The sequence below is a fragment of the Empidonax traillii genome, unplaced genomic scaffold, assembly GCF_003031625.1.
Source record: "Empidonax traillii isolate 1590-97213 ecotype Southwest subspecies unplaced genomic scaffold, ASM303162v1 scaffold328:size603334, whole genome shotgun sequence".
NCBI lineage: Eukaryota > Metazoa > Chordata > Aves > Passeriformes > Tyrannidae > Empidonax > Empidonax traillii.
Window position 1 is genome coordinate 391,972 of NW_020955521.1, and position 17,197 is coordinate 409,168.

Here is a 17,197-nt window from a genome sequence, read left to right on the forward strand (position 1 = left end):
CTGAAAGCGTTCATTCTGCAACTGAAGACTATAAAATATACTCTTTTACAATGACTTCTGTGCAGAAATCTATGAAAATAGACATAGGTTATGACAGCAGATCCTCTCAGTTGACAAATACTGTACTTATAAATTTTGTTTATAAAGACATTGGACCTAGTAAGCCAAATCATTAGTGATGGGCATAGCTTCAAAGAAATCAGTGCAACTCAGTGACGTGATGAGAAAATTTGACTCCATCAGTTTAATTTCTTATCGGTGGGCTTTTATCATTTGTAATGTGGACATGAGGGATATGAAGAGACAGATTCATCTGTTTAATTAATTTAACAGATCTCTTTTAAACCACACAGTATGATGCATTGTCACAATCAATTACCAGAAATATGGAAATTGATATTTTCAAAACATTCTTAACTAATAATCCTACACATTTTCACAAAGTAGTTCAACGTTACTAACTACTTTGTGAAAATGTTCACCGATGTTATCCATTGTCATTCAACAAGTCCAGAGCAGAGCAAACATTACAAAGGAGCTCCTAGGTTCCACAAACACCTTCTACCCCTTAGACTGTGATGCTTATTTACACTCTTAAGGAGTTAGCAGTGAGTAAGAATTGATGACTATTTTTATCTCTGTTAGCCATCAAAAATCCCTTTATTCAGTGAATGGGCTGTATGGAATGGGCTTCCATTCCAGTTCTTAGATCATGTCTGTTCACAATACAAAAAACACCCCTATTAAAATTGTCCTTAAATGAGTCTCTAGAAGTGTTATGCATGGACTGGACAACACTGATAATACTCTCCTTTGACGCCATTCTAGTTTTTCTGCAGAACAGGCTGTAACACACTATTAATTTTAAGAGAAGAAAGATGCTCGTAAAGATGTCCTGGAGGATGCGGAGTTGCTGATGCAGAGTATGCCCTGGTCAGGTGACAGATCTCTACTCATTCAGTCCCTCTACTCCCTGTGATGCTGTACATGTCTTAGTCGTGCTCTGCCACTGCCTGAGGTACTTTGTTCGTCCGTCTGTTCAAAAGTCAAGAGTCAATCAACATTTTCATCTTCCTCACGCTCTACTATAGTGGATTTTTTCTTGACTCTACCCACATAGCAGGGCATGATAGTTGACTTTCTCTACTCACTGCCTCCTACCAACATTTTTCTCTTGTACCTCTCACTTTGCTTCTGCTTTCTTTCTTTTCTTTCCTTAAACCTAGTTGACAGGACTACCCTTTTGGGCTGTGCCCTTTGGTTGCAGGGGTAGCAAACCCTGATCCCTAGAGGAAGCCTCGAGCCCTAAAATTCAGGTCAAATAAGTTACTAGTTCTGTGAACTCAGTCTTCTCTTTTTAAAATACTTTAAAAAGAGAACTTGTTCACAAAAGAACAAAGACCAGAAAGGTTTATAACTCCTAACAGAAGCCATCTGTGTGAATATAAAGCTGCGAATGTATTGGTATTTTCAGTTCAGGCTGGGAGTAAGAATACCAGCCTGCAGGCTGTTGCTCAGACTTATCTTTCTGTTAAAAAAACAGTTTTTGCAAGAAAAGTGTTATCATATCCTTAAAAACAAACAAACAAAACTTTCAGAAACTCCTAGCATACTCTTTTATGAAGTTCAACATTTTCCTCTCACACTCCAGAGAAGAAGGGTAGGCTACTCCACATGAAATACTGCTTGCCATTATAAATCAAACAGAGTGAAAGTGACGAGAAATAAAGAGCTGATTCTGTAGTTTTTCTTTACTAATAATTTTAAACTACATTAATACATTAACATATCCAACACTGAATTTCTACAAAAAAAAACCCCAAAACAACCCACCAAAACTCAAATCTGTGAATTTCAACCATTATGGGAATATTTGCTTCTCCTCTCTTGAAAATAATATGACCATAGCCCATTTTTCAAGCCAGATTTCAATCCTCTCCAGCCAGCTGTCAGGAAACCACAGAAGGTGCTTGAAAGAGCACAAGAAATGACTGGTTCTAATCTGAAGGAAAAAAAAAAAGTTGGGGAACAAGGCAGCTACTTGTGGCAGAATGTTATTTTTTCTTCAGTCTCTGCCTGCATATTTTCACAACATGTGTACTCTGTTACCCCATCACTTCCCTCTTTTCCTTTGGTAAATATCTCTGCTTTGGAATAAAAGAAGGCCCAGGGGTGCTACTTGTAAGGACTGCACTCGCCTTGATATGTTGTTTTTGAACTGAACACATACAATGGACACATTTCAAATTGGACCTTTGCCATCATACATGTTGCTTTTAGTTTAACTTTCTCAGATAAAGGGGGGAGGCTGGAAATAAGGAAGAGGCTGCGAGTGGGGTCATACACTCTATTCTTTACCAGATGTGGGATCTCGTGGGAGCCAAGCATGATAGCCCATACAAACCCCTCTAAGCACACAACATTATGGACAGAGAGAAAGGAATGCAAACTAACTCTCTCCAAGCACTGATGGTTTGCAAAATCAAATACGAACCCCATGGAGAAATGGATGACTAGGCCATACCTTTGCCATGCAGCTGCTTAGATTAAAAAAAAAAAGGAGCATAATTAATAATTTATTTTTAAAAAGAAACAAATCTGTTTACAAGTTCTTTTTGAGGAAGAGAGTCACTGAGCAGGAGATTTCTCCCCACTTTCAACCTGTACACTGCATGCCCAGTTAAATGACTGTGTTTCATGTATTTGATTTAACCTGCCATTTGCAACTCAACAAGATGGACTGAACTAGATTAGACATCTGTTCTAGAGAAGAATTAGAACAGAATTGGGATGGAGGAAACTCTGGATTAACCTGACTCAAAGACTAACCCACACCCAAATACTAACCCAGTTAAGAACACAGGGTAAGACACACTTTTCAACATCGTTCTCATGCATCAATTGGCAATGCAGCAACAGGTAGGGGAAGGACAAGAGTTGGCAATGGGCTCACCTTGTGAACTTACATGCCAGGGTACTTCCAAGTAGCATGTGAATGAAGCCTGAACTCCTGAAAGCTGCCATGTGCACTAACCAACTTGGAGACGGCAAGAACTGCCAGTGGGGTCGAGGGTAGGGCTTGAGCAAAGTTAATTTGGGAACAAAACAAAGTATTGAGAAGTTCCTGAAAGGTCTATGGAGGTCTGAAAGATTTGAGATTTCTCTGCACTATGTAGTGTTGAGTCCAGCTCTGTAAAGTATTTTTGAACATGTACTTTACATACATGTGCTCACTTAAGTTGATACTATATCCAGCCTAATTTGATCTCAAACCTGGCAACAGGTCACCTTAAGAGTCACGCTTAAATGCTTGGTCTGTACAAACTCTCTCTTCCTCCCTGACCTCTCTGATTATCCTAATTTGATTCCTTCTTCCAAAAATAATACATCTACTAAGATCTTATCGTCCCCATCATTACACTGTAACTTCTTTCCCAGAAAATCCCTTTTTTATGAATTCTTTTCTCCTTGATGTCCCTTACATACTTCTCTATCCCTACACATCATTTCCCTCCCTACTTACTCACTTATCATGGGCTATCCTGTCCTCAGCTCTACATCTCAGAGGAGCAACTAACCACTTGCACAGAGCACAGAATCACAGACCTTAATCAGAAACCTTATGGCTGCACACACAGGTACCCTTCCCTTTCTCCTGGCAAGTCCCATTCAAAGAACCGCTTCTCTCTGTAAACCAGCAAGTAATTTGCCAGCATGCAAATAAAAAGATTGGGCAGATGTCAGATGATATTTAATTCTGTATTTACATCTAATGGGAGTGCTTCCATAACCTTGGTATTAGATAGCTGTAACTTTGATAACCACTAAAGATCCTAAAAGCTACATTGGTGCACTGTGATTCTCATGTCACACGTTATACTCCTTTTCCCAAGAGTGCATCTTTTCTAGAGAACAACCAGTGACAGGCAGTCAAGTGAAAAGGTGCTGTTAAGAGAAATGCTATAAATGGGCATATACTGGAGCAATCACTCCAGTATAATCACATAATTATTGTTATGTGTACAGAGATTGAGCCAGTCCCTTCAATTGTTCTGAGACAAGGGGAATTAAAATCATCTTTGTTACGGTCAATCAGCTTTTTACGGTGTAGAGGGATTTAGTAGACATATTCTAAATCTAGGGTTTGTGTATCAAAACAGAAATGAAAATAGAAAACTCGGTCACTGTTCAGTTGTTTAAGAAATCAACATTTTTTTTTGCTTGTCAGAAAAAGTACAGGAATGAAAACAGCCCATAACTGGGAATCTATGAGGCTCTAGAGCATTTTACAGCCCAGAACCCTGGAAGTCCAAAATAGCTCTACAATGGACTATATTTTTCCAGAAGTTGTGGATTTCTTTATATACACAGACCTACCTGTGAAAACTGCAAGAGAGGTTAGAAATACAATAAACTTAAGTTTTCTGCAGCTCCTTTACTAACCAACAGAACTAGCTACATCATTTAAGTTTGGTTGTCAGGTTTTCATCTGCTACAAAGCAAACAGCTTTGGAGTAAAACACAGCAGTACTTTGTGGGAGCCAAGCAATGTTACACAGAAGCAAAAACCATATAAAGAAATCTAATAACATTACAGGAGGAGAATTAAGGTCCCATGTAAGAAAGATGAACATCAGATAGTCTTTGCCATGGAAGGGCTAACAAGGTTTTCACCTACAGTATATGTGCTCTTCTGCTAGTGATAAAGGATCCAGCTCTGTACTGGGACAAATGGCTTCTTTTCTCGGTCTAGTGCAGCAGAAGTCTTTTGTCCCACTGCATTCTCTTGGGAAAAGAAAAGTTACTACAAAAATGTGCAGAAAGCTGCCCAAAGCGCGGGCAATTCAATCAATATCGCTGGCACAGCTGGTATCCTCTGGCACACACTGGGCAGCTTATCAGGCCGGTCAAAAGCTCCATTTCAGATACTGCTGCCACTCAGCCCAGAAGTTGGGTAGCAGTCCTCACCATGCTAACTCTGTTGCAGAATACCTAATCTAAGAGGATACATAAGAAAGGAAAAGGTGTAAGACCTGCCAAATCACAAAACCTTGTAACACGATACTAGCAATGGAATGTGTGCAAGAAAATAGAGCAATACCACAGACAGCTAAAGAAAGGTGTTGCCATGACCTGATAATTTCAGATAAAATGATATGGGCCCTGCTGCTGCATGTACCATAAAGAAAGAGGGGGCTCACATATAAAACTCTTCACTTGCTCCTTTCTCTCTTTTACAGTTTCAAGTCAAGTAATGTCACCTTGTGAAGAGGTAGAATCCCAAAGTCATCTAATGAAGCTCTGAAATCCACTGCTGCCTACCAGGGGACCATGATTTCAAGACACTAAAGTTAAAATAATTCCCAGTAGGTCTCCTACTAACATGTGTCTGTACCAAGTGGTTTTTTCACAACATTCCCTTCCTTTCTCCTTTGACTGGATAAAGAGCTAGGAGGAAAAAAACAAAGTACCTATGAATACTGATGTGCAGGGAACCCTCATAAATCCACTTCCCATCAGTTCAACAAATGAGGTCCCCCTGGGAAGCTGTGAGAGAGAGCCTTCTCACAACAGCCTGATTATCAAAAGTTTGTTCTGTCTTGGAATACTCTAACCTCACAGGGACAAGCATCATAATAATATGAAAGTATCATAATAGCTTGAGCACTGTAAATTACTTTTGTAACTTGGGATGCATGGGGCACGTTTCCAGCAGGTTCGTTCCCAGCGATGCCATCTACCTCTCTGTATCACTTCAGAATTACCCCAACCCTGAAAGATTCATGTGCTGTACAAATTCAATTTCAGAATAGAAATGTGATTCTCCATATATTGGATTTCAGGTAGTCACTACATTCATCATAATTTTAGCAAGCTAGCTTTATCACTGCCTTCTTCTCCTCAGAAATATAATACATGTTACCTGTTACAGTCCTACCCAGTATTTCAAAAATTTTCTAGAAATAAGCTGTTCTTCAGGGGTTGCCGTAAGTCTACAGTATTTCAGTATTGACAGCATTTCTGTCAACTTACAGATCTGCCCTTCATAGTTTTCCATTCCTGGATCTTTTCCATTTTTGTAGTTTACAGATCCATCCATGCTTTGCAGTTATCTGTGTGTGAAGGCATTCTACATAATAATCTGAGAAGTTATCTCATGCTTTCTTTCCAGTCTCCCTAGAGTTTCTGGGGCAGTGCTTTTGTATGTTGGTACACAAAGCTAACCTCACATTTATCCTTCTCCAACCATAAGAAAGAAACTGCCTGTACAACCATGTTTCATTTGGTCGTATTATTAAAACTCCAAACGCTAAGAAACCAGAAAAGAACTAGTGTAAATCAAAGTGCTCTTACCACTTAGACCCGCCCTGCAACCCTTTGCAATCAGGGAATCTAAAATTACCATATTTACAGCATCTGCAGCAGAGCCAAGTACAAAACAAGATGAATAGCTGTGACGCACAAGGCAGAGTGTAGAAGTATGCAGCTGGGCCTGCAAACAATATAGGCACTCGGCACTGAAGTCCATTTAATACTTTTCACAGACCAGAGTGACTAAAAGGGGAAGGAGGGGGAGGGAGGAGAAGAGAAATTCCAGGAAGATGAGTGAAAACACAGCAGAAATCCCAGGCTGCCTCACTAATGGGTAATTGAAATGACTCACAAAAGGTCTAATAGGGAATTCAATTAATTAGGGACATGACTGAGCAGGGAGGAGGAGGTAAAGAAAAGGGTGCCAGTGATACAAGAAAATCACTCCATTTATTTAAAAAAGGGTCTGGAAGAAAACCTCAAGGTAAAAAAAAAAAAAAAAGCCAAGTTTTTCAAGGCAGGGCCTCTACCCCTTCTTATGCACAGAAAAAGCCCCCAGTTGAACCACCCTGGCTTCATGAGATGAGAAAAAGACAAATAAATAGATTCCTATTGCCTGTCTTCCTTCCCCTAGATTCCTAATGAAAAGGAACAAAAAAGAACAAAATTTGATATATTTAATACATCACCAGTAAGACAACTAATAAGAAGAAACTATGAGGACAAGACAGAGGAATGATGCAGAATAGATTAATACAATGCTGCTAATAGCACCCCCATCTTCATAACACTGCTGTAGGAAGATGAATAAATGAAAAATATGTGGGGACATATGAAGGAAAAAATGTAATGCAAGAAAGGGAGAGCAGCAGGAATGGGGACATGAAGGAATGGAAGTGACAAGAGGAGGGAGAGAAAAATGGAAAAGGAGTGGATGGAGGGAAGGAGGAGGGAAATGGGGAAGGTCACGGGTGAGACAAGCAGGAGGGGGAAGACCTGAGAAGGAGGAGAAGAGCAGATGCAGGAATGATCAGGAAAAGAATGAGAAGTTTCACAATCAGTCAGCAGTTAGAGCTTGCCGTGATGGGTAATTGGGAACAGCAGTGTTGATTCAGGGACCATCTATTGACAAATACTGCTTCTGACTAAGCCTCAGAGAATAAATTTACACTAGTGCTAATTCAAAAATCTCCAAGAATGTGTGACCCAAACTTGCAGGCCCCACAACTGGTCATTCCTGGTAGTGGAACAGCAGGGAGAGATACAATGACCGGGGCAAATGTTCACTTCTGGGATGGAAAGTGGGATCTGCAGCCTTTCAGAATAAAGTTACCAGAGCTAGAAATGTAGCTCTTGTTAATTCTGACTTGGAGCTGTTATTGCCAGGCTGGCTGTTCAATAGCTTTACAAAAGAAACTCATGGTCATTGTTTACCTTCGTGAATCATGAAGAGAGCTAACAAAAAGTACTTCTTGGGCCTATCAGGTTCAGCACTGAATACCCTCTAAAGGCTTAGATATGCTCTCACGCTCAAGGATCGAGATACTATCACTGCGAAAGGCCGGCAAAGTTTGCAATATGCTGCATGTTTGGGCAATTAATTGAGTAGTTCTGTTCCCAAGGCTGTCAATCTAACATCTTAGCATGAAAACATATAAACCAAACGATATACTTCTGCCTGTGAGCTGACCATAAATGTCAGCTTGACTACAAAATGACTTCCAGAAAAGCAAAAGATTTTTTATAACCTTTATACTTACTGTAATAGAGTGAAGAAGATACAACACTGCCCAAGAAAATAATTTTCAGGCAGTCGAGACATACTAGACCAGAAGGAAAAATATAATATTTAGGTAAAAAGAACCAGTATGATACAAATATCTTTATACTACTGTAAATACACTTGTGTCTAGATAAATAAATTGCACTACTATAACTTAATCCAGGCTTTCACATTGTTTTAAGGTAGATTCATGCAAAAATGAGTATGCAGAAATCCCCAGCAGATTCAGAATTGACTTTCCAACAAGACACTAAGAAGCATTATGCAGCTGCAGGAATCATCTTTCAGAAGTATAGACTGGAAATTCAAATTCCTATGGGCTGGTTTAAAAAGACAGCCCCTAGAAATTTTGCAAAGACATTATTGTTGGTGCTCCAGACAAATGTAAACATACTCTAGTTTCAACCAACTAGGCTGGTATTTTCCAAGGAAAGGACTACAAACTGTGGGCATTCAATGCCTAGGTGCCTATGCAACAATGCTATTGTCATACAAGAATTACAATAGAGCTATAAAATGTCAGTTAAGTCAGGCAGCCTCAAAAGCAAATTCAAGCTGGGTAGCCAAAGCACTTGACACAGTTCTTTTTTGGCCTCAAAGCTCCATTCTTTTCAAATTCTCTAACATGTCTGATGAAACAGACAGTGCAATGTGCTCTGAAGGTCATCAGTTTCTAACCAAAGCGCCTCCAAAGTTTAGAAGGGCCTCGATTTCATTGCCAATATAATTTTGTCCTTTTACTGAATCTTCATTAAGTTAAACTCAAGAGAACTACAGGCTAGGTCAACTTGTATCTTGAGGATATCTGGGTTCTGTTAAGCCAGGCTGACACATTTTGTCCAGACTCTCCTCTCCTTCTCTTCAAAACACTCATCAGAAAATTAAAAAAATCCCTTCTCTTCTATAGAATTTAAATAATTAGAATAAATTCTTTTTATCTCTCTAATTAAGTACTATCCTGTATTTAGTCAGTTGACAGCACCAAAGAATGATTTTTCTGTATTCCACAATGTCATCCCTCCTCCCTGGATCTATTCAAAGCCTCTTGTACATATTTAATCACTCCTAGCTAGGCCTGGCTAATGAAATGCAGGGCCTTGCCCTGACCTGACCTTGCTATTTCTATTTTGGCTCAGCACATCCTCTGCTAGTTGGGTTAAAAAAAAAAATAAAAAAAATTCTTTCTTTCTCTTGGACTTAAAGGTCCTGTTACTGGCAGGGGGTATGGTCAAGGACACTACTGGAAACAGAACAAATGACTGTGAACACTGCTTTGCAAAACTACTGCAAACCCAAAAAGGACCACAGCAACTTAAATGCAAAGTTTTTTCTCCTTTTTCCTTTGCTTGGCAAAGACTGCTAGGCACTGTTGATCTACTGGGAATGGCTTATGGCTAGATAATTCTGTAAGAAAAATGAACTGCTTAAATTGTTTCCAGCACTCATAAAGCATTGGTATTTGTTTTGGGCACTTACTGCAACTAAATATGTTCTTCTTCGTTTCCCCTATCTACTCTTCCTATTTGCCAATACAGCAATTAAAAAGTATATTTTCCCTTTCTAGAGCTTGCAAAGAAGTGTGATCCCATTTATGAGCACTTAGGAATGCTGGATGTTGGGTTAGCCCTTTTGTCACATGATGTTGGTTGCAGGAATTTATCAACATGCCAATCAAAAGTCAGAAATGTTTCCAATGTAGAACAGGACAACATTTACATGGTGATCTGTGTGGTCTTCTTAAGCTGAGTTTGTTTTCAAGCGGTTTGTGATTTTGTTGACCATTAGTTTTGGTGCTCAGTTTGACACACTGAGTTGCCGGATGAACCATAAACCATATTTGAAGTCAGCAAGGGCAAGGGCCATCTTTTTATTCTTTGTGTGCACACACTGCCTTGCATTGTGGAGCTCTGGATACTGAATAGGGGTCACAGATGCTATCCCAAAACAACCAGTAACAGCACAAGGATCTTTAGGTACTCAGATTGTCAGAAAAATAAGGCTGAGTGGCTCAATTCACCATTGTTCCTCAATTATCTCTCAATGGAGGCATGTCAGAGAAATATGGCTGAACAGGACAAAGATGCCTTTAGCTAGCTGCCTGAAACTAACGCCCTACATCCCACGGAGCACTGTGAGTCCTAAGGACCATGGATATAGGCCATATTTCTAACATCCAGAATCCATGTAACGCATCCCTTATTAGTTCTTCTGTACACTCTGGAACTGACGTAAGAAGAGTTAAACTCGCGCTTACGAGCCCCAGTTTTTTCTCAGCTCAACTAAAACAAACAGGTTCAAGTTGCAACATTTAGACGAATTGAAGCAGTAGGAGATGAGACATTGAAGAAATAATAAAATCACGTTTATAATCACTGGAATGGCATGCTGTGTAGAACAAGCACACTCACATTGACTGTTCGTGTCTTCAGTTTCTTCGTGTGATATTCTGCTGCAGGCATTTTTGTTGTGATTTTACACTACAGACATCAAGAGCATTGAGTGCTGAATCTCCATTGTTTAAGCCGTTCCTGATGTTTGGCAGAGCTGGAGAATGCTACCTTGGGGTGCGTCTTCCCTCAGAGATCTCGCGGGATGTTGCAGTTAAGCCACATCCCCACAGCTAAAACCACAGAATGTAAAAACAGCTGTGAAATCCAACTGTCTGATCTGCCTCAGTGTTTAGCTGGCCTCTGTGGGGCCAAATTTTTTTGACTCGGAGTAAAAATATGATTTAGCACAATTCATGAGACTAGGCAAAAAGTATTTTTGGAAGGTTTTTTTTCCAACATACTTGTAACAAACAAATTTGGGCCATCACCTATATATGCCAGAAAAAATGTTTATCCAGCTTAGCCAAAATTGAGCAAAATAGATTTGTTGGCAGCATGGACAAAGCTTTATGCTTTACTTTTTTTAAGGTTCCTTCCTAATTCCAGTTTTCCATTCCCCACCCTTTGGAGTTTCCCAGATGATTCTCTCTCCTCAATGGTTTTTCAGTTTAGGTACTGTCCTTTAATTTTTTTCTCCCTTATGGTTCTTTTCTTTCCTTAAGTCTTCTTTTGCATTTGTTTTCTTTCTGCCCTGTCTCATGGGAGCATATTAAAAGACTTCCTATATCTACCATTCCCACCTTTTCTTTGCCAAATTGTTTTCCCCTGGCCAAAGGTATATCCTTTGATACCCCTTGATTAAACTTCCAACATATTAAAAACTGGGAAAGCCAAATCTTAACAATAGCCTAAGATCATTAATCCAAAAAACATAAGGATTTTTTTAAAGCTGCATTTGTCTTATTAATGCAGATATTTATACATAGATACATATATTTTAATATTCTCACCACTTAACAACTAGCATAGAAAAGATATATGTAAGACAACTTCAGAAAGAGAGGAAAATAGACAATTTAATAGCTTAAAGGCAAATTTGAATCTATCATTTCCAGGCACACTGGTCTTCCTTCTGATATTACAGACTTCATATGTTTCTCATGAAGTGAACCTCGAAATTCCTATTTCTTTAGCATTAACTGCATGAACCATTTATGAACCATCATTTATAAAATGGCTAAGGCTCCCAAAAATCAACATGGAAATTTTTAGCACTCCAGTTACAACTTCCTGAAATTTCATTTGAATTTTTTAAATACAAAGTCAGACTGAGTCTCACAGTAAGCGCTATAGAGTTTTGCGTGCATTCTTGAGGCTACTCAGACTAACCTATGTAAAGATCTGCATACTACTATCTAATTTCTGCCAAATATGTTTCTTAAAAATGGTCTCACTGTCTCCAGAGACTTTAAATCATAACCAGTTGTCTTGGGGATGACAAGAAGCAACTCTGCACAGGCACTTGTTCAAGAGGGTTTTCCAGTTGATTCTTCTAGGGGTTCAGATCTTCATGCTTTATTAAGAGCCTCTAATCGTTGCCTCAGACTCACTTTTCGGAATACATGAGCACTTGAGTTCACGATAAACTTGTCAAGGGCTGATTTTATCACTTTTTAATTGAAAGCAGGTCACTAAAAAAAATAATTGCCCATGTTGAGAACGCAAAATATTTAGGAGAGGTATGACAAGTCATTCAAGCAACAATGAGTGTTCAAATGATGCTTAAATGCTCAATACATAATACCACCCATAAGAAGGAAAACTGTGCCTAGGCAGTGTCCATGCATACTTAACAGTCACATCACGACTGGCTCCCAAACACAAAACACATGCATATGCCATGCTAGCAACTGGTCAGTGGCTATCGTTACTCAACACAGGCTTGGAAAATACAATGAAAAGTCAAATTACAACTAAAACCTTTCAATTCTCATGATCAATTCTTCAAGTCAAGAAAGAAGTCTTTGTTTTGTTTTGATTTTTAGGAGTCCTGTTGGAAACACAGAGGGCATCTTCAGCAACTGCATCACTATTGCTCTGACATATATCCACAGTGACTCTCAGCAGGTTCAGACAAGAAATGGGAAGACTGATATTACTTTCTTGCTGCATATGTTACTGTGAGATCCAAGTCCTTGTTGGGTCAGAAATCACATGGTGTATTAAGGGCTTAAGATTAATTCTGGAGATTTAAACTCCTGGTTTGACCATAAGCCATGAGTGGAAATGGGCTACAGAAAAAATAAGTTTGATGGATCTAGTCCATGGAGTAAGAGAAGACCTTAATCAAGGAAAAAAGAATGAATTAATTTAAATGACAGATGTGCTTTTAGCATCCTGTCAAGTAAGTCACACCATTAGCTTGTTTCGGGAATCTGATGAAAAATGTCAATATTAGGTATTTTATGTTAGAGGACAGTCTTTGCAGGGGGCTGTGTAACTCCATTCAGGGTGAAATCTTCTGCATTAGAAGACCAGGAATAATCTCCTCCATTAAAGAATGGAATGAAATCCACTCTCTTCAGGTTGGTTAGCAGTCCCTTTTTCTTCTTTCAGATATACCCCAGATCTTACTGTAAACTGACTATTAGGTAAGAACTCTGGTGTCTGTTACCAATACCTGAAAACTTCAACATGTTTTCATCTCTTTATAGCCAATACCAACATTTTTTTTCCACTGGGGGTAAAAAGTAATAAATACAAAAATAATGTTCAAACCAGTCCCTAGCCTTCAGAAGACTATACAACACAGATGGCATCCTATACTCAGGTAATATATTTCACTGGATGATAGATGAAGAGAGATTTCATATGGCATGTAGGGATGCAATTTTAACATCAAATACATTCCAACTCCCTTATCTAATCTAACGAGCCATTTAACAGTTTATCTATCAGATCAAGTCTTTGAATCAGTTTTGTGCCATGGGAATAAAACATGCTAATATTTAAATAATCATCTTTTTGAAAAAGGTGAATTTGATCAGTAATAAAGATTGTTTCCAATCAATGATCTTCAAAAGATCTCTTCCGTTTCTTTCCAGATGACTACACAAAACATCACAGTACATAAAATACCTTAGCCAAATCCACTGCCACTTATTTTCTTCTTTGTCACTATTTCTTAAGCTTTATAAAGTACTTTTGTAAATGTTTTGGATCTAGAGAAGGCATGTTCTTACTTTCATATGGAAACTGTAAGCACTTTCATCCCTCCACTGCCAGAACACACACACACAGCTGGCACATTCTTCTAATCACAAAAGTAAAAAAAAAAAAAAGAAAAAAATCACAGCTGCAATATTAATAGCAAATATATTCTGGTTCATGTCTAGTTACACTCAGGTGAACACTGATAAGTCATGTGTGAGGTTCTCATACATAGCTCTGCTGCTGCAACACCAATCCTATCATGTCTCAGCCTCTTTTTAACATTGTCGTACAACTCATTCCTGAATGGCATCTTGCTGACCCACTCCCATCCACTAGAGATTTACTATAGTTGGCCATAGTTGGGTTGTTTCTTTTTTACGGTAAAATAAATATATGGGCCTCTGTCTCCTCTCAATCTGAAACTTAAGATAGGCAGGTAGGCCAAATTCTGCAACAACACTTTCTCCAAATGACAACTTTCAGACATCATTCCTGAATGTTAGCAAAATACATGATTAAAAAATCTGCCCTATATAACTGGCTTGTGTGGTCTTCTAAATGCTGTACAAGTATTTCAAAACCATATATATAGAAATCAAATTAAAGTACTATGTTAAACAAAACAAAATGTCTATACTGGGCAAATGCATCCCAGAATGAAGTCGTGAGCTCTATAAGCACCATCTTGGCCATCTCAGGCCGAACATACCCTGCCTGATTTTCGGCTGATCTGTATTGCATTTACAGCATGGGGAAATTTCTGTGGAAGGAACCTTATCAACTTTTTTCAAGAGCAGACTAAGGTTTGCCTTTAAAGCAATAATGCTGAGGCAAATTCCAGTATGTTCCCTCCCAGCAGTCTTGGTACAGCAATTTTTCACTACTTGCTACCCTAGGCAGTGTTTATGGAAAGTCACTGAATACCTTGAAGAAGCAGGTGTCTGACCTACTCACAGCACTCGCCTCCAAGTGCACAGTATTCCTAGCACAAAATTAAACACTGGGGACTAGCATGCCATGGCATTCATAGCAGAGCTGTTACAGCACACTCGGTTACAGTATGCTCAGCAAACATACTGAGAATAAAACAGTGTAGCAAGAAACACTGAAGAACACTGAGTAAATGGCGTGGTATCTATGGACTGTCACCAAAGTGCCAGGCCTTCATAATACAAAGTAATATGCAAAAATAGAGCTTAATGTAAACAGTAGCAATAGGAAAGCATTGCCAGACATTAATGAAATGCTAACTTTCCTGGCTTGGGAAAATTCATTCATCACTACAAAGCCATTGCTTGTTAGCTTGATTCAACAGCAGAGATGGATGCCTAAAGAATTCCTTATAGGTAGTAAGAATTTTATAGCTTCTTTATATAAAAAAAAGCATTTTTTTAAACCTATGAGGTTCAAGCCAAATGGGCAATCCTATGAATCTCTAATCAGTTTTACTTTCTTTCTCTTCTCACTTTCAAATTCTGGTCTCCTGGACCAGAGCTGCAGAAGAAATTTCCAGTAGTTCAGGACATTTTCGCAATTACTTAGGCTCACTTAAATGACCTACAGTAACAGACATTATCACATGTAATAATTGGCTTCAGGGAAAAAGCTTTGGCCCAAATGATCAATATTCTTTCAAAAAGAACGATGAAGATTGCTGCCTCTAAATGTAATCACTGTACAGACCTGTTTTAACTTATACCTCCATGGCCTGGAAGTGACTACATGAAATAAAGGGACACAGGCACAGCAAAGCTGTGCTGTGAGATTTCATTCTTCCTTTGATGTAATTAGGCAGCATCATGGTCTGTGACTTGGTTTCTGCACTCAAAGCTTACAAAGGAAATGCTCAAGAGCAAGAAACAGACAGCAGTGGGAGTATTATGCTATGCAACTCCTGATGTGTAAGTCAAATTGAATTATACAGATAGAATTGCAAACACTCAAGGGCCCCCATAACCTAAGGTTCGCTCTTCTTGCAGCACACATTAATGGTTTTAAAGAAAGCAACTGCCTTTCCACACTCCACCACAGGCCAAAATAAGCTGCCCGTCCCAACCTGAGCGACCAAACTCAAGCACTTTCCAGGCCCCTGTAACATGAGCAGCCTAGGAGGGAATGGGGCACTGTGCTGGATGCTGCACCACTGTTCCTTTTTTAAAAATCCCCTGCTCTTAGCAAGGTTTGTTTTTCTAACCGGTTCCCAGAAACCTCTTGGGGGTTCCAAGCCCAGAAAAGTAATTACTGCATTACTTTGGCCACAGACACAATATCAACCTTGTTAGACTTGGCCTGTGGAGAGAGCCAAACACCTGCTGCTGCAACATTTATTTGATAAGCTTCATGGTTCGCTAACATAAACCTGATCCTGCTGACCTGCAGGAGGATGAAAAGGAGTTGGGGGGAAAGGGTGGAGCAGGTAGGCAATCTCACGGCCCCCTGGCCCAGCAGCTTACAGCCCTCTCTCCCAGCAAGCTCCCATTTCTCTTTGCTTTCTTGTTCCCTGGTGAGAGCTTCAGAGAATTGGTTTTCCCCCTCCAGTTATGCAGGCAGATGTGGAAGGGGCTAGGATTCCCATGCCTTATGACGGATTAACTGACAAGTGTGGGATCAATACGGGAATTGTTCTAGCTCTGGCTGCATCTGTAGCCTTCCAAAGCAGACAGAATAGCTGCACACACTCTCGTTGGCATGGTAGTGTGTGCACTGAAAGGCTGGCTTAATGCCAAAGTCTATTAGTTAACAGCAAGGAGGGAGGGGAAGAAGGGCTGCAAATCAGTCAAATCAACAGATAAATGTTGGGGAGAAAAGCAGATGTAGAAATAGAAACCTGATTCTTATTCTTCAAATGACATTGTTTTCTTGTCTAGTAAAAAACAAACAAACAAACAAAAAAAACACACCACCACCACCACCACCAAAACCAACCAAAAAACCAAAAACAAAACAAAGCAAACAAAAAAAAAAACCAACCCAAAAAAATCAAAACAAACAAAAAAAAACCCAGTGGGGGTAGGGGGAAATAAATAAGGTTTTATCCGAAACAGGACCATTTTTTCCAGTTGATACTGCTAAGTAATATCTGAGGAAAACACAAATGCCAAGGGAATTAGCAGGAAAGAGAAAATAACCTTCCCAACTATGGTGCTCAGTATCAGGAACGAAACTTATTCTTCTGACAGGCAAGTTTGTCTCTCTGCCTCACCTTTTTCTAGGCAGAAGAAATAAAAAATGAACAATCTAGAAAACCAAGACAGGACATTTCAATGTATCTGCTAGTTGTCACACGGAAAGGATTTGACCTCAGAACAGTATGTTTCATAGAATAGAATCATAGAATCATAGAATCATAGAATAGATTGGGTTGGAAAAGACCTCCAAGATCATCAAGTCCAACCCCTGATCCAACTCCAATTACTATATCATGGCACTAAGGGCCACATCCAATCTCTGCTTAAAAACCTCCAGGGATGGTGAATCCACCACCTCTCTGGGTAGGCTGTTCCAATGCTTGATTACCCTCTCTGTAAAGAATTTCTTCCTAACATCTAACCTAAACCTC

General features: G+C 39.3%; 1 protein-coding gene and 1 long non-coding RNA gene across 7 annotated transcripts in view; one reads left to right on the forward strand and one right to left on the reverse strand.

Moving 5' to 3' along the window:
* The window catches only part of LOC114061340, a 38,485-nt gene extending 24,382 nt beyond the window's left edge, over positions 1-14,103 (forward strand). The window contains exons 2-3 of the long non-coding RNA XR_003572095.1: positions 5,241-5,350; positions 12,471-14,103. This is a non-coding gene — a long non-coding RNA (uncharacterized LOC114061340). The remainder of the gene's footprint in view (positions 1-5,240; positions 5,351-12,470) is intronic.
* The window catches only part of LOC114061339 (DNA repair protein RAD51 homolog 2-like), a 307,326-nt gene that overhangs the window by 133,984 nt on the left and 156,145 nt on the right, over positions 1-17,197 (reverse strand). The window lies entirely within an intron of this gene.